This window comes from Xenopus laevis, chromosome 9_10S, assembly GCF_017654675.1.
Source record: "Xenopus laevis strain J_2021 chromosome 9_10S, Xenopus_laevis_v10.1, whole genome shotgun sequence".
Classification (NCBI taxonomy): domain Eukaryota; kingdom Metazoa; phylum Chordata; class Amphibia; order Anura; family Pipidae; genus Xenopus; species Xenopus laevis.
The window spans coordinates 100,119,772-100,143,875 of NC_054388.1; the positions used below are offsets into that span (position 1 = coordinate 100,119,772).

General features: G+C 40.1%; 1 protein-coding gene across 1 annotated transcript in view; it reads right to left on the reverse strand.

The window, feature by feature from the left end:
* The window catches only part of abca3.S (ATP binding cassette subfamily A member 3 S homeolog), a 43,533-nt gene extending 29,840 nt beyond the window's left edge, over positions 1–13,693 (reverse strand). The window contains exon 1 of the mRNA XM_018239226.2: positions 12,919–13,693. The gene's annotated coding sequence lies outside the window, so the exon portion shown is untranslated. The remainder of the gene's footprint in view (positions 1–12,918) is intronic.
* Positions 13,694–24,104: the final 10,411 nt, after the last annotated feature.

The window sequence follows — 24,104 nt, forward strand, 5'->3', positions numbered from 1 at the left end:
TTAAACAACGTGTGCAACTAACTCCTAACAGATAAGCCCGAGAAGAAGAGTACTTATTATCCAAAACTCACTATGTCTAATTATTTTCAGTCTGATGATTACTCTAGGACAATGAGCCCCAACCAATGGCTCATGAGCAACATGTTGCTCATCAACCCCTTGGATGTTGCTCCCAATGGCCTTAAAGCAGGTGCTTATTTTTGAATTCCAAGTTTGGTTGTATAAAAACTATGTGTACTGTCAAACAAAGTCTCCTGTAGGCTGCCAGTCCACATAGTGTCCACCAATAGTCAGTCAATCACAGCCCATAATTGTCATTCCCAGGAACCTTTTTCATGCTTGTGTTGCTCTCCAATTTTTTTTAACATTGGAATGTAAAAAGGTTGGGGATCCCTGCTCTAGGAGAAAGGGCAAGGAGAAAACCAAGATCAAATCATTTCACCTTTCTTTTTAAATAAAAATAATCCAGGCACTACAAACTTTCTGCTCCAGGAAATATCTCACAGTTTTTATACTATACTCGTTTTACACATTCCTACATAGTTATCTATTATGTCTCTGTCTGATTTAACTATTATGTATCTGTCTGATTTGGGTGGAGGAAAGAAGACACAGCCGGGCAGCCATCATTAACACCAGCCTGCTCGAGTCTGACGCTTGACTTTCCCCCCCAAAGGCTTCTGCCCAGCTGAGACCAGTCAATAAACACAAAAGCATTTCTGCATTTACATTGGTGCTATGAAATCCTTTCTGGGCAACAGCGAAGATGAAACATTATTTAAAAGAAAGAGATTGTCAGCTTCTTTTCTCGTCTGGAAGAGCACTTTTATGAGATACACTACAGAGAATACATGCACCAACCTTTTCAAACACATTAACATGGACATAAACATATGACATTTAGGTAGTAGAAAGCAAACTTTACTTTGCACCCCTGTCTTCCACTTTACAGGGGTCTGGCTCAGGGCACTATTGTTTACAATCCAATGTGCAGCTGAACTACAAGGACATCAACAACGGCTGCACAATGGATTGTAAATAAAGGTGTAACTGGCTCCAGCTTGCTTTACTATGTTATACACATTTACCATACTATACATATTTACTCAAGATTGGTCTGGGTTTTTATTATATCTGTTTCAATGCAATTTCAATGCAAATTAAACTGCCATTTTTCACCCATTCCAGCTAAAAAACTTTTTTCTGTGTATTTTGAGAGACTTAAAAACATACACCAATAATGGGTTGTTCACCTTTGTGTTAGTTAACGTTTAGCATGATGCACAGACAATTTGCAATCGGTTATAATTTTGTATTATTTGTGGTTTTTGAGTTTTTAAGCTTTTTGCTCAACAGCTTGCAATTTCAGCAGCTTGGTTGCTTAGGGTCCAAATTACCCTAGCAACTATGCATTGATCTGAATATTGGACTGGTTTATGAATAGGAGGAGAGGCCATGAATATTAACAAGAGTAATAAAAATCAGATCAGCAATAACATTTACGGGGTTGTTTACTGAAGTCAAATCTTTTTATTTACTATAAACTCCCGATTTTCAGTATAAATTGTTTTTTTTTTAAATTTATAAAAGCCCAAGTGTGTTAAAAGTCAGAATAACATAGTACTCCAACTCAGACCTGCGAACAGTAACGTAACTAGAGGGGGGCAGGCCCTGGTGTGGAACACGCAGCCCCGTCCGTATTTGATTTTTAGCCCGCATTTCAGAGGCACGCGAGCTGCCGGGGGGCCCTGGGGCGCTCGCACCCCCTGCTCCCCCAGTAGTTCCGCCACTGCCTGCGAATTCATGTAGAAGTCAATGAGAGAAGCCCTGAAGATATCCTGATCTGTGCTGGAATATTTTGTGGTTTTCGGGCAATAATCCAAAAAAAATCAAATCGGAAAAATTATACGATTTGTATTTTTTCACGATTTTACCGTGTTCTTTCCCCACACAGGAAATTTTCGGAAAAATGTATTGAAGAATAAGGGGAAAAAATCTGTGCGGATTTGGTCGGAATATTTGACCGAAAATTTTCAGACCTTGATATATATTATAGCATTTATATATATATATATATAGTGTGTATATATATATATAGTGTGTGTGTATATATATATATATATATATATATATATATATATATATATATATATATATATATATATATATATATATATATATATATATATATATATAGTGTATATATATATTGTAGCATTACAGAGTATTTGGTCAGTGACCCCTCATTTGAAAGTTGGAAAGAGTCAGAAGAAATAGGCAAATAACTCAAAAACTATAAAATAAAAATAATGGTGAACGATTGAAATGTTGCTTAGGATTGGCCATTCTATAAGGTAAAGGTTAACAACTTCCTCCAGAAATAACAAAAAAGAGAAGCAATTTTTTTTTCACCCAAGAGGGAAAAAACGAAAGAAGTGTCCCTCAGTCTAACAATAATAGCATAGTGTTCTTTCAATCACTTACCCTAGACAAGGTGCCAGGTAGCCGCACAGGAGCTACGTTTCAAGGGATGCTCAACAGAAGAAGAATGAATAAAACCCTATCCACACTTGCGAAACGCGTTAAGTCAGGGTTGTACATTCCCCCTAAGGATCCCACTTTGTGTGTGAAATGTTCTTTAGCTGCTGTAACAATAACAGGTCTCTCATTCATCCCCCAAACCCAAGATTGCTTCATCCTCTAATGGCACAGAAGTTCGTCTTTACCTGGAGGTCCTTGATTTCTGCACACATTGAGTCAGCACTTGTCTCTCCTTTAAGTGTCCTAGAGGTTTACCTTGTAGGGTGGGTGGGGGCACTTTTGTGGGGGGGGGATGGTAACGCAGATCAGAAATGTCGCAACGTCTGCGTGCCACAGTGCAAGGTGCTGCCACTTAAGGGGCTTTCAAGTTCTGCTAAGAAATGTAAGGAGGGACACACTGCGGACCCAATACTCTACAGAAAGGGACATTCTATACAGTTTTCCAATATACATTTATTTACGTTAATTACACAGTAGAGTATTATACACATAGATCCCCCCCACCCAGGTTTGCCTTTTTTTTTAAAAAAAAATAATTATATTTGATATAGATAGATGATAGATAGATAGATAGATAGATAGATAGATAGATAGATAGATGGATAGATGATAGATAGATAGATAGATAGATAGATAGATAGATAGATAGATAGATAGATAGGTGATGCTACTAAACTGTCAGTAAATAGCTGGCAGTTTCACTCCTTTCCATAAACTTTTTTTTTTTTTTTTGCTCAAGATAAGTTTTATTGAAAACAGCATATTAAACAGCGTCATGTACCTTTCCATAAACTTTAATGAAAAGAGCCCAAATTATACTTCGAACTATGGAAAAACTATTGATGTTTTGGAAATGGTGCAGCCATGTATTAATCAGCTGGAAGTATACTATTAACCCACTGTTCAGGTTACTTGTGCTGATGCTACTAAACTGTCAGTAAATTGCTGGCAGTCACTCCTTTCCATTGGCTGTAATGAAAAAAGCTGCAAATTCTACTTTGAACTATGGAAAAACCATTGCTGTTTTAGAAATGGTGCATCCATGTATAATCAGCTGTAATTATACTATTAACCCACTGTTCATGTTACCTGTGCTGATGCTACTAAGCTGTCAGTCCCACTTCTTTCCATAGGCTGTAATGAAAAAAAGCTCCAAATTCTACTTCGAGCTATGGAAAAACCATTGATGTTTTGGAAATGGGATAAGAATGGTGCCTCCCTGAATTAATGAGCTGGAAGTATATTATTATTATTATAGAGATAAATCAGAATACAAAATGTTCCCTACTCAAACAGACTTGAGTTGCTTACATAGTAACACCTGATTAACTGTTGAAATAGAAAAAGCAGCATGGCAACTCTCACCCATAAACACATTATATTGATGTCTCTGTTTATAGCTGAAATGTTCTGCAGAGCTTTAGCAAACATTTCTAATGCAAATATCCTGCAGGGAAACATAACTTAGTCATCCAGGACTCACCTCCGGCACAGCAGCTTCTTCTACGTCTCTTGCACATACACTGACCTATCAACTCTATATCCCAGTCTCTAAATCATGCCCAATCCAAAAGCAGATTGCCTAACCTTCTCTCAATCATTCCAGGAAAGTACTACAGCTGAACCTCCAAACAATACCCACCTGTACATTTTGATAGGACGGTCTGCTATCAACCACAGCCACTCCAGGTATTACTCCAGAGGCTTTACATCATGATTGGCTAATTTGCAATGAATCAACAAGCCCACCTGCTTACAGTAGAACATTCTATAGGAAGGTGTCCAACGAGGAAGGAATGTTTAGTGAGGGCAAATCCATTGCACTTCAGCTCTTTTGAAGTTGAGAGAGTTAGAAGTTGTAGTTGTACATCTTCATGGCATTATTATTATTATTATAGATAATTATATAGAACTGATATAGTATGCATCATAGACATCAGTCCCTGCTCCAAAGGAAATAAAAAATATATACGTCTCTATCATTGTAACAGATCTCTGGCTAGATTAAACCTATGACTACCCCGTCATGGTATAGGATCTGTTATCCGGAAACCCGTTATCCAGAAAGCTCTGAAAAGGCCATCGGCTTACGGAAAGGCCGTCTCCCATAGACTGATTATAATCAAATAATTTTTTTTATTGCATTACAGTGAAAAAGCCAAACAAGATGAACAGAATAATGTCATATTACAGTGAAATGTTATAAATAGTCTATTGGGGATTAACCCCCACCATGCAAATGTATTTTGTTACTTAAATGATGAAACTGGTACTAAACAGGAGTCCAATACATCTACCGTTAGCCAATGTTAACTTGCACAATCAGATGTGAAAATACTACTGTTAAAATTGTGACTATGAAAAACTGTATAATAATAATACTTAATCCTTATCGGGAGCAAAACCAGCCAATGGGGTTTAATCAATGTTTAAATGCGTTTCTAGTAGACTTAAAGGGATCCTGTCATCGGAAAACATGTTTTTTTCAAAATGAATCAGTTAATAGTGCTACTCCAGCAGAATTCTGCACTGAAATCCATTTCTCAAAAGATCAAACAGATTTTTTTATATTCAATTTTGAAATCTGACATGGGGCTAGACATTTTGTCAATTTCCCAGCTGCCCCTGGTCATGTGACTTGTGCCTGCACTTTAGGAGAGAACTGCTTTCTGGCAGGCTGCTGTTTTTTCTTCTCAATGTAACTGAATGTGTCTCAGTGAGACATGAGCTGTTATCTGGTTACCTTCCCATTGTTCTTTTGTTTGGCTGCTGGGGGGGAAAAGGAAGGGGGTGAAATCACTCCAACTTGCAGTACAGCAGTAAAGAGTGATTGAAGTTTATCAGAGCACAAGTCACATGACAGCTGGGAAATTGACAATATGTCTAGCCCCATGTCAGATTTCAAAATTGAATATAAAAAAATCTGTTTGCTCTTGTGAAAATGGATTTCAGTGCAGAATTCTGCTGGAGCAGCACTATTAACTGATTCATTTTGAAAAAATGTTTTTTTCCCATGACAGTATCCCTTTAAGGTATGAAGATCCAAATTACGGAAAGATCCGTTATCCGGAAAACCCCAGGTCCTAAGCATTCTGGATAACAGGTCCCATACCTGTATTTCTATTGTTGCCAGTCCTGCCAACCAGATTTATTTAACCCTTCCCATATCCAGGTTAAAACGCTATATTGCATATGTACACCAAACTATAGTAATTATTTTTCTGCCTTACTTTTCTTTTACCCCATGAAATCCCAATACAGCTGTCAATCAAGAGTTTGTTTGTTTTTTCAATTGTCAGTAGAACTGCTTTCTGAGACCTGATTTTCTATTCTTCCTCAAGCTCTGGCCCTTGCATGGAATTTCACTCGACTACACCCTGATGTTTATTTACAAAGCATTTCATTTGCTATTAATCATTACTCAATGCTACCCGGAAGCAGTTACTATAACCCAGGTAAGGTATAAATATATACATACATGTGCCGGCTGCTTCCATGAGCACTAACACCTGCCTTATGCCAATATTAGAAGGGGAGTTAGGATTTGACCCATATCAATAAACTATTTGATGTTGACCACATGGTTTGCAATGGGCAGTGTCCCTTTTCCTGCCCATGGGTGTAGCAATAGCCACAGCAGACCCAGCAGCTGTTCACTGGCTTGACAATACATCTGACTGATGGGCTATTCCAAAGTATGCGGCAGCAGAGCTCACTTACTAACGCCAGATGCAGCACTAGGCACAAAGCGTCACTCATTAAAAGATCATACGTAAAATAACTGTTGGTTAATTATAACCATTTATACCGTAATTCTTCGACAGTTTGGCAGCTGCATAAAGCACAATGGTGCACTTCACTTTAAACAATAAGCTATGCCATGTGCTGACCAGAAAAATATTCTATAGTAAGGAGCTTTACTAACTGCTTATATCTAAAAAAAACAAAAAGAAACAGAAAACGAATGCAGTAATGTAACTGGAGGGGGCGAGCCCTGCTGCGGGACATGCCACCGGGCCCCCGCCCCACCAGATTATTCGACCAGAAATCGGCCGAAAATCGGCAGTGCACGAGCTGCCGGGGGGGCCTGAGGGGAGGCCAATTGCACCCCCTGCTCCCCCGGTAGTTCCGCCACTGAATGAATGTATATTTTTTTTGAGTGTGGTTTAGATCCCCATTAATACAAAATGACCTGCCTCTGTTGTTTCATATTTTATTCATGGTATCATTAACAAAGCAGTATTAATGGACTGTGATATTGGAAACTGTAAATACCAAAGAAAAATGTTTTTCAGACACAGGAGCAGTCTTAGGGATAAGCTTCACTGGGAGATGCCTAAAAATGCAACTCCAAAGCCCTTTCAAACACCCCCATTCACTTTGGGGCAGATTTATCAAAGGTCGAAGTGAATTCGAGGGAATTTTCGAAGTAAAAAAAAAATCAAAATTCAAAGTAATTTTTTGGATACTACGACCATCGAATAGGATACTACGACTTTGAATTTACTTAGATTCGAAGTAAAAATCGTTTGACTATTCGATAATCGAAGTACTTTCTCTTTAAAAAAACTTCTACTTCAATACTTTGCCAACTTAAACCTGCCGAAGTGCTATGTTAGCCTATGGGGACCTGCCATAGCATATATAAAACAGCTCATATGTAAAACCCTGCTTCATGTAAATTAAACATTTTCAGTAGCATGTACCATAGGGTAATCATAAATAGAAAATTGGCATTTTAAAGAGGGCCGCCCCCTGGGATCGTACGATTCACTGTGCACACAAAAAAAAACAAACAAACCATACATGTTAGGTCACATGAGCCAATTAAATATAATGTTAATATTATTTAGCTCATGTAGTTCTGTCAGAGTTCTGTCTTTTGCTTCAACACTTCTTCCTGTTACAGTTAGAGCTGCAGTATTTCTGGTCAGGTGATCTCTGAGGCAGCACACAGACCATCACGAAATGGTGGCTCAAGGGAAAAGATGTGAAAGGACAATATTTACTTAAATACATATACCAGTTTTGTAAGATTATTGTATATGCCACTTAATTTGATATAAACTATCTGTTGCTTAAGTGTTCATTTTGGGGGTATAGTTTTTCTTTAAAACACGGCATTCAGATCTCCCAGTGTGCCTTGTCTGTGGCGTGAGTTGAACCTTTTAAGAGACATTGACGGCAGCGATTGTTTAAAAAAAGAATGCAACTTGTTTTTTGTTCCACAGAGGATGTTGCAATATGGGTTATCATGTTTACACTTTGATGCAGCCCTAAGTGAAGAAAAGCTGTTTTTTTCCAGGCTGTTAAAAGAATCATACAGAGAGTGATATTCTGCAGCAATTTGCAACTGGTTTTAATTTTTTATTATTTGTGTTTTTTGAGTTATTTAGCTTTTTATTCAGCAGTTCTCCAGTTTGCAATTTCAGCATTCTGGTTTCTAGGGTCCAAATTCCACTAGCAACCATGAATTGATTTGAATAAGAGACTGGAATATGAAAAGGAGAGGCCTGAATAAAAGATGAGTAATAAAAAATAGCAGTAACAATACATTTGTAGCCTTACAGAGCATTCGTTTTGTAGATGGGGCCCGTCACCCCCATTTGAAAGCTGGAAACTCAAAAACTATATATATATATATAAAAAAAAAAAAGAAAATATGAAGACCAATAGAAAAGTTGCTTAGACCTGGCCGTTGTATAACATACTAAAAATTATTGTAAAGGTGAACCACCCCTTTTAGTTGCAAAAACCTTCACACATGCTTCATTTGGACCTAGGCAGGAAATCATAAGCTTCTACCGGATAAATTAAATGCAGGATGATTCCATTTATTTGCCACTAAACCATGTGACCCTTTAGAATGGTGTTCCAAAATGTCACATATAAGCCCAATAACAAACGCATGCACTGTTGCAATTGTGCCTTTGGCTCTGCATTCTCCCTCCCCAAACCTGGTATTAAAGGGGAATTCCAATTACAAAACATTTTTTTAGACACATTTACTCTTGATAATTATTTAATACATTTCACCTCCTCTTCTTTCCCACACTAGGACATATTTAAAGGGGAACTTCGGCTTCCAAACCAAAATTTGATAAAGAGGTCCACATAACACAGGAACCCCTAATATACCCATCACAGTTATCTATTTCTTCAAAAAGTATGAATAAATGCCATTTTCTATGCTGACATCCAGCTGGTTAACGGTTCTTCTCTTTCTGCATCATTTGAAATCCTGGCGGGGAAGGAGGGACTAAACACTGATGTTACAAATTGTAATAACTTCTCCACAGCTTACAGACAGCATGGAGGAACTACATAACCCACAATGCATTGCACTGTGATGTTCCTTTCCTTATTGAAATCACGTGTGCAGGGAATTGTGGGGTTTGGAGGACGCAGGCTGAGGACAGATGGCTGTTGATACACAGTAGTCAGCCAGCTCAGCAAAGTATTCAGACAGATCAGCAGGAGCGCAGGGGGCTAGGCTTAGGGAACTGTCAGAAACCATTAAAAATCATGAAAAGTCTGCATATTTTTTAATTGATGTATATTGCAAAGTTGCTTGAAATTATGTTTACGTTAAGTATATTAATACATATTCAATTTTCACCCTTATGTTCCTTACAGATTAATGTGCCATACTGTATGGTGTTTAGAATTAATGACCCCACTCCCCAGAAAATGGAACACAACTGAGTATTCATTTTTATAATTTGCAATTATTTATCCTTTCTGGTCAGACCCTCTCTTTGAATCAGATCAGCCATTTGTGCAGTCACACACAAGTAGCGTTGCCACCTCACCCATTTAAAACCGAACACATATGGAATCCACAGCCTGCATGGCTAATTAGCAATTAATTTAGATGCATGCTGCCAGGCCCGGACTGGCAATCTGTGGGTTCTATCAAATGCCACAGGGGCTGCTCTAAGGTCCCATATAAAGTCACAATTTAGTGGGCTGGTGGAGGACTATTTGGGCCTCTGAGTACTTGGAACGCCAGGGCCTATTTTGACTCCCAGTCCAGCTGCAGACTGAACTGATTTATGTGCATCATGCATCTAAATAAATTGCTATTAAGCCATGCAGGCTGTGGATTCCATATGTGTTTGTTGTTAAAGGGGTGAGGTGGCAACCGTATGCCAACAGCCTGTGTGCTCATAGTCTTAAGGTCAAACAAGCAGATCTTAACCCGATGTGCCCACTAACGGCAGGGTGATATCGGTTAACCCAAACAGGCTCTAGGGCAAAACGATAGGATTATAACGAAGGAAATGGGCACCGACAGTTCGTAGGACCGTATCAACTAGCCGATGTGGTCCTCGATCACAGGTAAAATCAAACTTGCCCAAATAATATCTGGCCGATCTTCGGCCTTATATTGATCAGGGAGAACCGTCGGAAGCCCCCACACACAGGCAGATAAACTGCCGAATCGGTCTTAGGGACCTTTAGATCTATGGTCTAACATGTGTTTTGACCTCCACAGTGCCAGTCATAATTCCCTTTCTAGGAAAACATAATTTCCTATACAAATGAAGGGAATGCAGTGGCACTAGCAGATGCTGATGATGTCAGGTGGGAACAGCTTGCCCTGCCATTTTCAATTCATCTAAGTTCAAATTAGATTACTGCACTGTAGGCCTTATTGTTTCAGTGAGATGATCTGTGACACAGCCATTAGAACTCATTTATAAACTGAAATACATCCCCCCCAACACTTTCATTCTACTCAACGTAACACAGCCTCAGGTACAAAGAAAATGTTATTATGTTGATTGCTGCATGCCATGATTTGAAAGACAGTGTGAAGTTGCAGGACATTAAGGGCAGATTTATCAAGGGTAAAATTTAAAATTCTAATTCAAATTTTCACATTTTTTTTATGGTCAAAACTGTCAAATTTAACCAGGGAGTTATCCGCATTTCGATTCAAGTTTTTTAAAAAAAATTCAAATTAGATTTTCGACATTTATCATACTCTGGCCCTTTAAGAATTCGAACTATTCGCAACCTAAAACCTGCCGAATTACTGTTTAAGTCGATGGGAGAGGTAAAGGGATCAATTTGGAGATGTTTGCAGCCTTCCTGAGATTCGAGTTTTTTTCGAATCGAGTTTGATACAATTCAAATCGAATTCGATTAGAATTTTTGTGTTGTTTAAATTCGTGTTTAACTACTCACATGAATTCGAAATTCGACCCTTGATAAAAGTGCCTCTAAATGTACCCCAGCCAGAGGCCTTGGCAGCAACTATGGCCCTTCAATGGGGTATAATTGGTGCAAGCCTGCCTATAGATAGAATTAAATATAATTATAATATTATTTAGCTTGTGTAGTGTACACAGTGTATTTGACCTATAACACCCACATGCCTAAGCCATCATTACAGCTATGACATAATTGTAAGCTCTTGGATATTAGCTGCCCATAATAATCATCTCAAGCATCTGTATGACAGTAAAACCCATAAGTGATGTAACTAGACATTTTAAGAAAAACACCAATGCACCAATCAGAAGCCAAGCCACCATATTTACCAAGAAAGTAGGAAACTTCTTCTCCCTTCATTGTTCATGTCTAGAATACTATTGCCTCATACCGTGCAAATACAGAGGAGCAAGTATAGGTTTGGGGCACAAATTGAAGGGGATGGAATTCGTTCTTAAAGGAAAACTATACCCCCAAAATGAACACTTAAGCAACAGATAGTTCATATTATATTAAGTGGCATAGTAAAGAATCTTACCAAACTGAAATATATATTTAAGTAAATATTGCCCTTTTACATCTCTTGCCTTGAGCCACAATTTTGTGATGGTCTGCGTGCTGCCTCAGAGATCACCTGACCAGAAATACTACAGCTCTAACTGTAACAGGAAGACGTGTGGAAGCACGTGTGTCTGTTAATTGGCTCATGTGACCTAAAATGTATGGTTTGTTGGTATGTTTGTGAGTACAGTGAATCCTACGATCCCAGGGGGCGGCCCTTATTTTTTAAAATGGCAATTTTCTATTTATGATTACCCAATGGCACATACTACTAGAAAAGTATATTTTTAGGAAAATGGTTTATTTACATGAAGCAGGGTTTTACATATGAGCTGTTTTATGCAATATCTTTTTATAGAGACCTACATTGTTTGGGGGGTATAGTTTGCCTTTAACAGACCTGTAGGTCACATCTTCCAGCAGACACACATTGGGGTACACTATAAAATGTTATATATCTGAAAGGGTGTTCTTTGCCACAGGGGCGATCCTGGCCCCTCCGCCGCCTGAGGCAACAACAGTTGCTGCTGCCCACCCCTCCCCCGGAAATTCGCTCTTAAAGTACTAGGAGCAGCATTTTTGCTGCCCCTGGTACCTAGTGGGGCGCTGCTGCCTGAGGCGACAGCCTCAACTCGCCTCATTGGTGAAGCACCCCTGCTTTGCCACTTCAAACATGGCAGAGACCCTGACTCAAACTAGGGGAAATTGTAGTTAAGTGCAGAGCACTGGCTGTAAACAAAACTAGCACTGTAAATGACCCGTTATATCTGTATGGCCATAATAAATTAACAGCATAGAGAAAAAAAACATATGTTCAAACAACCACTTCCGAAAACAATTGGTCAGCGGTCAAAGGCCTTTTAGTGCCATAAAGTAAAGATTATAAGGTTGTGCAAGCTCGGCAAGTGATTACTTCTCATCAGGCCTGTGTGCATCTTTCTCCTACAAAATTAGGCCTGATTTTACAAGTGCTCACCTTTACAAATGTACAATCATTGCCCCTAGAAAAACTATTTCCTATAGATATAAATATATACAGTGTCAGACTGGGACAGCAAGGGCCCAGCAAAAAATCTTAGACCAGGGTCCCACTCTCAGTACTATTCTTCTTCCTCACTCAACCTATATTCTTCTATTCTCTTTTCTTTACATGCTATTAAGCTATTATTTCATCTAGTTAGCCTCTTTGTTCTCATAGAAATAGGGAAAGGCCATAAAATAGGCCAAATGTTTAGAAGCAGGAGGGCCCACGGACACCTGGGCCCATCAGGAGTTTTCCTGGTATCCCGGTGGTCCAGTCTGACAATATATATATATATATATATATATATATATATATATATATATATATATATTTTCACTCTGTAAATTCCTCTTTCCCAAACCTATATGAAACCTTATGAACCTATATGTATATTTTCACAAACCTGTTTCTTCTCTATTTAATAATTGTTGTTTTGGGGTTGTCTTTCCTTGGGGAAAAAAATGATTTATTTTATTTTGGTTAAGAAGCTTTTTTTTTTCCAGACTGAATCAATCCTAAGGAAGCTTCTTCTCTGTGATCGTATTTATTTCAGCTATTGCTCGAGACATTACCTGCTTCAATTGAACGTCGGTGGCCGCACTGAGGTTATGAGATCATGGATTTGAGGTTTCCTTCAGTGCAGATCCTCCCATTTGGACCCGTTCCAGCGTTCCTCCCGCTGCCTTTATGATACACTGTACACGTTTCCCCTTTCCGTGGAGACTATAAGTCGGAATTAATGTATGGAGGATTTCATTCCTTCGGTGATGCTGGCTCTCACATATGATCTCTCTCACTCTGCAGATCCTGCTGCTTCTACAGGACGTGGCAGAGTCAATACTGCAGTCTCCCGGCAGATGCTCCAAGCTCTTTGTCTTTTGTTTTGTAGGCAGATGAGGGGGTTCTTCTTTTTCACATGTCTAATTCTGTTGGTCCCCAGGGAACTGGAACCTTGTCTCTGTTACTTAAAGATGAATCAATCCACCTTTCCGCCAGAATTCATTAGGTTTCTTGCTATAATAAATATATATCTAGGTAGCAAATAAAATGGACTTTGTTTATTCTGCACAACAGTGTCACTAGTGATCTCTCCCCTTACTGTCTCGATGTGCTGCTGTCTCCCAATACAGTATTCCTGTCAGCAGGTGCCACAGCCTCTTCTCTTTTGGTGCAGGTGCTAAATGTTCCCAGCTCAGTGTGTGTCTCTCGGGTTTACATTCAGCTGTCTCTTTGGTGCTGCTGCTCTTCTGCAGCAGCAGGATGTGTCTCGCAGGGAGTCAGACAACCGATGACGTCACCAGAGAGCCGAAGAACAACAGCTCGCAGCTGCTTCCGGGGGAGGTCACATGATCCGAGCTTGCCGTTCTATCACGTGAGCGTGGAAAGGAAAGGTTAGCAACATGGAGGGGGGTGTTAGTTTATACTCTTTGTGTTTAGGTTGTTGCGTTTATATGATGCGTCTTAGGCTCATGGAGAGTCTTCTAAATTGTAGCCAGTGTGGCTTGAATGGAAGATTAAGGTGGTTGTTTATTAAAGTCTGAATGATAAAATCCACATTTTTAGTAGAAAAATAACTCGAATTTTAAAAGATTTATTACACTCCGAGGCTGCAAAAAGTCAGAATCCGAAAAAACGTCACCTCAGAACAAAGGCTGCCATTAGGGTTGCCATCTTTGCTGATGGCTAAACCTTAACGCGGGGGGCGGGGCAGATAACATTGGGGGTGGGGCAGTGATGTAGGAACAGACGTGATGACATCAGAGTAGAGTTGCCACACCTGCCAAGGCCGGGGCCGGTATTACAAATTTACAGACAATGCAGTTGTAATTTGTAATACCCTTTAAAAAAAGCCCCTGGCCTGCCCCCAATTCGCACAGAACTTACCTTTTTTCCAGCGCTGTGGACATCTCTGCGATGTTGCTCCGCCCCTTTCTGCGGCACACCACGTAGCTCCAACCCCTTTTGCGTCATGGACCGCCCCCTTTTGGTGCCCGCCCCCCACTGCCCTGCAATATTTTTTAGTAAAGGTGGCAACCCTACATCAGAGATGAGCACAATGATGTTGGTAGAGTTATGACACCAGGACAAGGTCATTGCATCACTTAGATGTAACTGGCTGGATTTCTATCCAGTATTCTCAGTGTTGTAAAGTGTTGATGACCAGTCCAAAACCACACCGGTGGCAACCCTATCTCTAGCTGTATTTTGCTTGATGATTAAACCCAATCCTTTAATTACAGGTGTGAGATCTATTATACAGAAATAAGTTATCCAGAAAGTAGGGATGCACCGAATCCAGGATTCGGCCGAATCGAATCCATGCAAATTAGGGGCAGGGAGGGAAATCGTGTGACTTTTTGGCACAAAACAAGGAAGTAAACATTTTTTCACCTTCCCACCCCTAATTTGCATATGCAAATTCGGATTTGGTTCGGTATTCGGCCAAATCTTTCAGGGAAGTTCGGCCGAATCCAAAATAGCGGATTCAGTGCATCCCTACCAGAAAGCTCTGAAATACAACAATGCTAATTTTGACAGTAACTAAGCCATGTTGAGGTATCTTAGTATTTAAATGCTTTTCATGTATTGGCCAGATTATTGTTCGGGTTTCATAAGGCTGAAAATTGAACAGAAAGTTGAGACCCGAACAGGCCTTACAAAAACCGAACTGTTTGGGTCAAAACCGAACAGGTGGCAACCTTAGTAGGGTTGCCACCTTTTAGCCCGGTGGAGACTAGGCAGGGGCGGAGGGGGTAGGCGTGGACACACAGGGGGTGGGGCCAGGCCATGGAGACAGCTTGTGATGTTGGGGGCAGGGCAATGATGCGGCAATCGGTGATTGGCTGATCGTCATGTTAATCATAGGGAATGCTGCCTGGTTTATCTAATTTGGAAAACCGGGCAGGCAATTTTGACCTGGGCAGCCCTTCAAATTACCCGGCAGTCTGGGTCAAAACCGGACAGGTGGCAACCCTAGGTGGGGCGGTAAAGTTGGGGTGTGAAAGATGACATCAGAGGTAGGCATAATGATGTCGGTGGAGTTTTGATGCCAGATGGGGTAATTGCTCCACTTTCACAGCAACTGACTGTATTTATGTCCCGTTTTCTCAATGTTTAAAATTGGGCAGAAAGTTTTGAATGGACAGCTTTTTGAAAATCTGAGCTTTCCAAATCAAAACTACATGGGTGACAACCCTATCTTATTATCTATATTTTTTTGCCTGATGAGTAAGCCCAGTCCTTTATAATTACAGGTATGGGATCTATTATATAGAAATCAGATATCCAGAAAGCTCTGGAATACAACAATGCTAATTTAGAAAAAACATTTCTTATTTTCATTGATTTGCAACAGGCCTCAGAAAAACCGAACTGTTTGGGTCAAACCGAACTGTTCTGGTTAAAACCGAACAGGTATCAACCCTAGACAGGACTCTGCCCTGATTGTTATAAAATTAGACCAATCACGGTCTGATGAGTCACAACCCCATTCCTGCCCTTAAGCATCGTCCCAGCCCACCCGTCTGCAACATCCACCTATCAAAGGTAGCGACCCAATTAATAGGATTATGGTGGTATTTGTCTCTTTGTCTGGAGGAGATTACTAGGTACCCAGAATGTATTCAATCAACAGCCACAAGTAGTTATGCTTCCACCAACACTGAACACAGTAGAGGCTCAACAAGGACAGCAGAGATTTGCATAATTTGTTAAATCTTGGGTTTTTCCTAAGGCATCAAAATCCATTAACTGTAGTTTAACACCAAGTGAAAGCCAAGCATTTGATACTCTTGCCTCTAGCATTCTCTCATAGAAATGCATAGTTTAATTTTCCTACAAACTTGCACTGTGAAGAATTCAAGAGGTGCAAACTGCTCAGGATGTAGAGCACTTTTACATATATGAAAAAAATGTAAAAAGTTTGAACAGGAGATAGAATTTGGCCTTTGATAAAACTACCCTCTGTGTTTTCTTATCACTTCCTAAATTATCTTGTGTTAGAATGTTAGACAAGAGCATAGGAGGAATTTAAAAGGTAAATAGTACTCAAACTGCTGCAAAACCAGCTAACGTTATTAAAGGACTTGAATCCTGACTATTTTTGAAAACATTTGGTTCTTCATTCTTCTGCTTCTATAGGTTATAAACAATAGTAATAAATAGTAATGAGCGAATAAATTTGCCAAGGGCGAATTCGCAGTGAATTTCCGTGTTTCGTAGCCGGTGAATAAATTCTCGAAAATTCGCTGCGTCAAAAAAATTTGGGCCCACATCAGAATTATTCGGACGCCCGTTGACTTTAATGCACTTGGAGAAAATAGGCGCATGTATAAAAAATAAAAAGAATTTTGACGCCCTTTGACTTCAATGCGTTTCGCAAATTTTTTGGCCGTTTTGTGAATGTCGCGGGAAATTCACAAATTTTTCGGCGAAACTAGACAAATTTGCGCATCAATAATAATAAACAATAATAATGCTTTGTATCAGTGATCAGCTTCACAAGTAGCGCCAGATTACCTAAAAAGGCAGTTATTATATTTCAGGTTGGAGATTGTGCTTATTTTAAAAAGAAGGAAAGGTAGAATCACTGGGGGATGTAAAAGCGCCCATAGACACACACATAGGGGTTATTTATCAAAGTCTGAATTTATTTCAATATTTTCTGCTACAAACTCCGATCAAATCAGCTCAGGTTTTTAATGCTTATTTATTATTACATTTTCCTGAAAATTTGCTTTGCGGGGAAAAAAACCAATGAGGTTTTCAAGATTTTTTCGGATTTTTCATCGAATTGTCATGATTTCTTTGGATTTTTCGCCTGAAAACTCAGATTTTTGCCAAAAAACTTTGGGGTATTGCACGAAATCCAACACACATCAAAAAATCATTGGGTCTTCTCCCATTGACTTATATGCGGCCTCAGATTTGGACTTTTCCATCCTCTGGGTTTAATAAATTACGAAAAATGTATGATTTTTTTTTTTAAAGTCCTATTTTATAATAAAAAATTTTGATTTTTTTTTTATTATAAAATAGGACTTTTTTGCATTCGGAGTTTAGTAAATAACCCCCATAATATTGTAAGAAACAGATGGTGGGAGACAAGCCGACTTATATGGGCAGAAGACTTGGCAGGTCTGAAAATGTAAACATCAGCCACTGTTAGTGCTGAATGGTCAGATAGAGAAAGAATTCTGTCTGTATTGAAAACGACCAATGGACGCAGGAACGATCATATCTTTAAAGTCTATGGCAACCTTTAGGCACCAACCCCCACGTCACCAGTGATTATAGTCCTGCCCCACTTCACCAGGGATTATAGTCGCTGGCCCACGTCACCAGTGATTATAGTCGCTGCCCCACGTCACCAGTGATTATAGTCTCTGTCCCACGTCACCAGTGATTATAGTCCTGCCCCACTTCACCAGGGATTATAGTCGCTGGCCCACGTCACCAGTGATTATAGTCACTGCCCCACGTCACCAGTGATTATAGTCGCTGCCCGTCACCAGGGATTATAGTCGCTGCCCCACGTCACCAGTGATTATAGTCGCTGCCCCACATCACCAGGGATTATAGTCGCTGCCCCACATCACCAGGAATTATAGTCGCTGCCCCACGTCACCAGTGATTATAGTTGCTGCCCCACGTCACCAGTGATTATAGTTTCTCCCCGTCACCAGTGATTATAGTCGCTGCCCCACGTCACCAGTGATTATAGTTTCTGCCCCACGTCACCAGTGATTATAGTTTCTGCCCCACGTCACCAGTGATTATAGTTTCTGCCCCACGTCACCAGTGATTATAGTTTCTGCCCCATGTCACCAGTGATTATAGTTTCTGCCCCACGTCACCAGTGATTATAGTTTCTGCCCCACGTCACCAGTGATTATAGTTTCTGCCCCACGTCACCAGTGATTATAGTTTCTGCCCCACGTAACAAGTGATTATAGTCGCTGCCCCACGTCACCAGTGATTATAGTTTCTGCCCCACGTCACCAGTGATTATAGTTTCTGCCCCACGTCACCAGTGATTATAGTTTCTGCCCCACGTCACCAGTGATTATAGTTTCTGCCCCACGTCACCAGTGATTATAGTTTCTGCCCCATGTCACCAGTGATTATAGTTTCTGCCCCACGTCACCAGTGATTATAGTTTCTGCCCCACGTCACCAGTGATTATAGTTTCTGCCCCACGTCACCAGTGATTATAGTTTCTGCCCCACGTCACCAGTGATTATAGTTTCTGCCCCACGTCACCAGTGATTATAGTTTCTGCCCCACGTCACCAGTGATTATAGTCGCTGCCCCACGTCACCAGTGATTATAGTTTCTGCCCCACGTCACCAGTGATTATAGTTTCTGCCCCACGTCACCAGTGATTATAGTTTCTGCCCCACGTCACCAGTGATTATAGTTTCTGCCCCACGTCACCAGTGATTATAGTTTCTGCCCCACGTCACCAGTGATTATAGTTTCTGCCCCACGTCACCAGTGATTATAGTTTCTGCCCCACGTCACCAGTGATTATAGTTTCTGCCCCACGTCACCAGTGATTATAGTTTCTGCCCCACGTCACCAGTGAGCTTTAGCTTCTGACAGATGGTCTCACATTATCCCTGGCTCCCTAAGCAGTTGCAGAATATGTTTAGTTATGGCATACAGAAAGCCAACTTGTTAAATACCCAACTACTGGGGGAGTGGGGGGGGGCAATTGTACCAGGGTCCACACTCCCTGGGTTCCCGCCAGAGATTTGCGCACTTCGTAGCCGCCTAGAAAATCCTTTCCGGAGGGGGGCCCTACTGCACGGCCTGCACCCGGCCTAGTTACGTTACTGTTAAATAGAGTTTTTTTATATAGGGGTCCACATTGATCGTGTTTTGTTGTAGATATAATATGAGTCATCCATGAAATGAGTCATTCTCTCACTGATCATTCTATTTCTCATCCTGTTCTATTACATCTTACACATAAGGCGATTTTCTTTTTTACTGGACATCAATATGTATTTTTAATGCAAAAAAATCTGAGCCAACCCCAGTAGAATCCATGTCATATACAGGGCCAACATCAGAAATAATGGGACCCTGTACAACAGAGGTTTTTGGGCTCCCTGTGCTGCACCCACCCACCACTCAGAAAACATTACTCGCCGGGGCCTATACAAATTTAAAAAAAACAATACGGCCCCCCCTACAAGTTAAAAAAAAACAACACTGGTGGCCAGGGTCCCCCCTATAAGTTAAAAAAAATATATTTGTGGCCAGGGCCCTACAAGGTTAAAAAATTGTTGGTCAGGGCCCCCATAAAAGTAAAAAAAAAAACATTGCTGGCCAGCCCCCTCCATGGTGGCCATGGGTTTAAATTAAAGGGGAGGTTCACCTTTAGATTAATTTTTAGTATGTTACAAAATTTCCAATTCTATGCAACTTTTCAATTGGTCTTCATTATTTGCAGTTTTTTAATTATTTGCCTCCTTCTTCTGACTCTTTCCAGCTTTCAAATGGGGGGTCATTGACCCCATCTAAATACAAATGCTCTGTAAAGCTACACATTTATTTTTTATAACTACTTTTAATTACTTCTCTTTCTATTCAGGCCTCTCCTATTCAAATTTTAGTCTCTTATTCAAATCAGTGAATGGGTCAGTTGGACCCACCCTGGCGACCAGACTGCTGAAATTGCAAACTGGAGAGCTGCTGAATAAAAAGCTAAATAAATCAAAACCCACAAATAATTAAAAATGATAACCAATTGCAAATTGTCTCAGAATATCACTCTCTAAATCATACTAAAAGTAAATTTAAAGGTGACCAACCCCTTTAATAAACAAAAAACAAAAAAAAAGACCATTGGCATTCGAATCCGAATCCTGCTGAAAAAGGCAGAATCCTGGCCGAATCCGGAACCGAATCCTGGATTCGGTGCATCCCTACCTTTAACTGAAGGCTGAGGCCTTCAGCATGCTCTGGGGTGTTCAGGGCCAATAAGGCCTGAGGCCTCCAGGTGTTTCTCCAGTGTCCTGCTGGCAAGCCAAATTGGCCTATGGTTTCATACTACAGCTAAACTAGCTCATACTCATAGGCCATAAAATGGAAAGAGGGACAAAAAGATCTGCCACGCGTATCACAGTAAACTTTTGGACCACACCTGTTTTATGGCCACACCCCCTAATTACCATGTCCCTTTTTACAAAATTTGTCAGGTTATGAAAATTTTAACACATTTCTGGGATTTGTAGGTGTTATAAGAGTTTTGCTAATGAAGGTGAAATTGCCCTCCCAAGAGACCTGCTTATAAATAGTTACAATTGTACCTTTGCCTATTTTAAATTGTTACTGATATATCTATGTGCAGATGCTGATTATTTTTGGCTCTTATTTAATTACGTTTCAGAAACTTTGTATCTCTTTTTCTGTCGTCAGGAGATCAAATAGAAACATTTTAATAAGAATCTGAGGGACTGAGGGCTAAGTGGTCAAAATTAGGACTTTTACAAGAGTCCTCTGCACTCAACCCATTATCAATATATTTAAGACAGCGACATTTTGTGCATACTGCTACTGAAAAATGCCTTACCCTTTAAACAAAACAGGGATTGTTTGTCCATATATTGCAATATATTTAAGCTGGCCAACTACGTCAAAGTCATCCCATATCTGGCCAGTTCTTCGCTTAATTTTCATCCGATTCATTAAGAATTCTATTGCTTCATTATACATTTTACTCATTGCACCCCCGCCTAATGATTTTAAAATATAGTCGTGAGCACAACTTTCCCTTGTTTGTTATAGTTTATACAGGAGCAGTGACCAGCTCCATGTTGTAGCTCCCACCCTTCCCAACTATAGTCAGGTGATCCCACTGGTGTCTAATAAAAAGGCAGCCATGTTTGGGAGTTTTATTTTGAAAGCAGCAAGTAAATTGGAGGTAAAACTTAGTCCCTTTGTAAAATGTATAATGAAGCAATAGAATTCTTAATAATTCAGATGAAAATTGAGTATAGGACTGGCCAGATATGGGATGACTGTGACGTAGTTGGCCATCTTAAATACATTGCAATATATGGACAAACAATCCCTGTTTTGTTTAAAGGGGAAGGCATTTTTCAGTAGCAGTATGCACAAAATGTCTCTGTCTTAAATATATTGATAATGGGTTGAGTGCAGAGGACTCTTGTATTTGTCTATATGTATTTTGTGGTCACAGCCTCATTGCAACCCCGCCTAATGGTTTTAAAAATTAGTGGTGAGCACAACTTTACCTTGTTTGTCAAAATTAGGACTTTCCCACAGAAAACGGGACAGTTGGGAGGTATGGATCTGTGTCTATTTACGATCTTGAGACTTTGGAGTTAACATAATAACGAACAGAAAGTTTGCACTAGTTCATCAAAGCAGACAATCAGATGTTTGCATACAAACAAAAAATCAAAAAAACAACTAAATAGGCTACTAATTAGTGTATATCGATTGGTAGAACCAAAGCAAATACTGCACCTATTATTAAATGTTTCCATTGGTGTTTTTTTTGGGTGCAACCCATGCATGACGGTCAATACATGACCTTTATTAAATATTAGACATTAAGCCCGTTTAATTAACGGGCGCTAGAACATATGTAGTCAAACATTTATAAAAACAGACGGACACAGGGACTGGACGAATTCGTCAGAGACGGTCCGTGGGGCACATGCGCAGTAGCGCAATCCCACTGACACAGGGACTGGACGCAGAGACACTTCAACTTTATTATATAGGATAGAAGAAACAGGTTTGTGAAAATATACATATCAGCATAAGGCAATGATATCAAGCCTTTGTCCTTCCAGCTTGAATGCAGCCAATAAGATCAGTTGTAGGGGGAGATCCTGGTGGTATCAAACAGGTGGCTGATGTAAACCTCATTGTTCTGGGTGCTGGGAGCACCATATGTTATATATGTAAGCTCAGTACAAAACATGGAGGATAGAGATGTAAGCCTTTAGAAAAGGAAACATTAGACCTGCACACAATAGTCATCATTATAGGGCATCTGCTGCCTAAAAAGAACCTTTATAACAAAGCCTTCCACCTAAGAAACACCAATCAAATCAATACTGTAGGTACAAAGCTGCATAGATTCCCAAATAGACATACCATATGTATTTCTATGACATATTCTTGGCAAGAAACCATCCTTAACCATATAAAGACCACGTAAAGACGAACCATCCTCAAAGCAGCTCTGCTTAAAGGAACAGTAACACCAAAATATTAAAGTGGTTTAAAGTACTTAAAGGACAAGGAAAGTTGAACTAAAGAAGTAGCTAGAAATTATGTACATGATGTTTTGTGCTTCTGTACCAGCCCAAGGCAACCACAGCCATTTAGCAGTAAAGATCTGTGTCTCCAAAGATGCCCCAGTAGCTCCCCATCTTCTTTTCTGCTGATTCACTGCACATGCTCTGTGCTGCTGTCACTTACTGAACTTAGGGACCCACTCACAATATACAGTACACATAGAATAGAAATGTCACAATATAAGGCTGATTAGTAATTAATACAGATAATGACTACATGGCAGCACAGAAACCAGTGCAATTAGCATCAGAATTTAATAATCAGCAAACCTGTAGCATCAGCTTATATTACAGGGGAACCTCATTTTCTGCTGGATAATTAGTGACGAGCCCTAAGCTTAGCTTCTCAACAGCTGCTCAGAGCCCACTGAGCATGTGAGTGTCACAGACACTTTCCAAGATGGTGACCCCCTGTGACAAGTTTGAAGTCCTGGATCATTGCTGCTATTGACAAGCTGAAACTTTAGGCTCTTGCAATAAGTTCTGTATATACGTAAAATATGTGATTTTTAGCCCTATTTATTTTTAGAGTTTAGTTCTCCTTTAATATATAATATACTGTTACCCTGCACTGGTAAAAGCTTTGTGTTTGCTTCAGAAAGGCTTCTATCGTTTGTTTAATAAGCTGCTGTGTAGCCATGGGGGCAGCCATTCAGGCTGGAAAAAAGGCACAGGATACATAGCAGATATCAGATAAGTCTGTCCAATACAATGGTGTCTTATCTGTTATCTGCTATTTAACCTGTGCCTTTTCTTCCAGCCTGAATGGCTGCCCCCCATGGCTACACAGCAGCTTATTTATATAAACTATAGTAGTGTTTCTGAAGCAGACGTGGGCCTGGACTGCTGGGTCTGCTTCCTCTATAGTTAACAAAAAAAACCCATCCTTCACCAGCCCCTCTATTACCTGAGTGGGAGAATCAGAGACACGGGGATTCCGGAATCCGGGTGGGGAGTCTGAAGAGGCGGGAAGTTGGAGGGAAGATGGGGATCGGAGTGCGCTGGGTCCCTCTGAAGATTCTTTTTGCAGGGGGGCCCTGCGCTCTCTAGTTACACCGCTGATCCCCTACTGATCCTACTTATAAATGCATTTATGATTTTCATACAGACATAACTGATTTCTCATATTGGAAGGGAACCATGAACCCCCCCCCCCCATTAAGCTCATGGTGTCATTCAACCCCTCCCTGAGATTCTGGGACTTGAAGTCGTGCTTTCCATCTGTGCACCACCCACATTAGAAAGCAGAGGCATGTAAAGTTCCAAAATCCAACACTTGTTGGTTCACCTTAAAGTTAACTTGTAGTATGTTATAGAATGGCCAATTCTAAGCAACCTTTCAATTGGTCTTCACTATTTATTTTTATAGTTTTTTTTTTAAATTATTTGCCTTCTTCTTCTGACTCTTTCCAGCT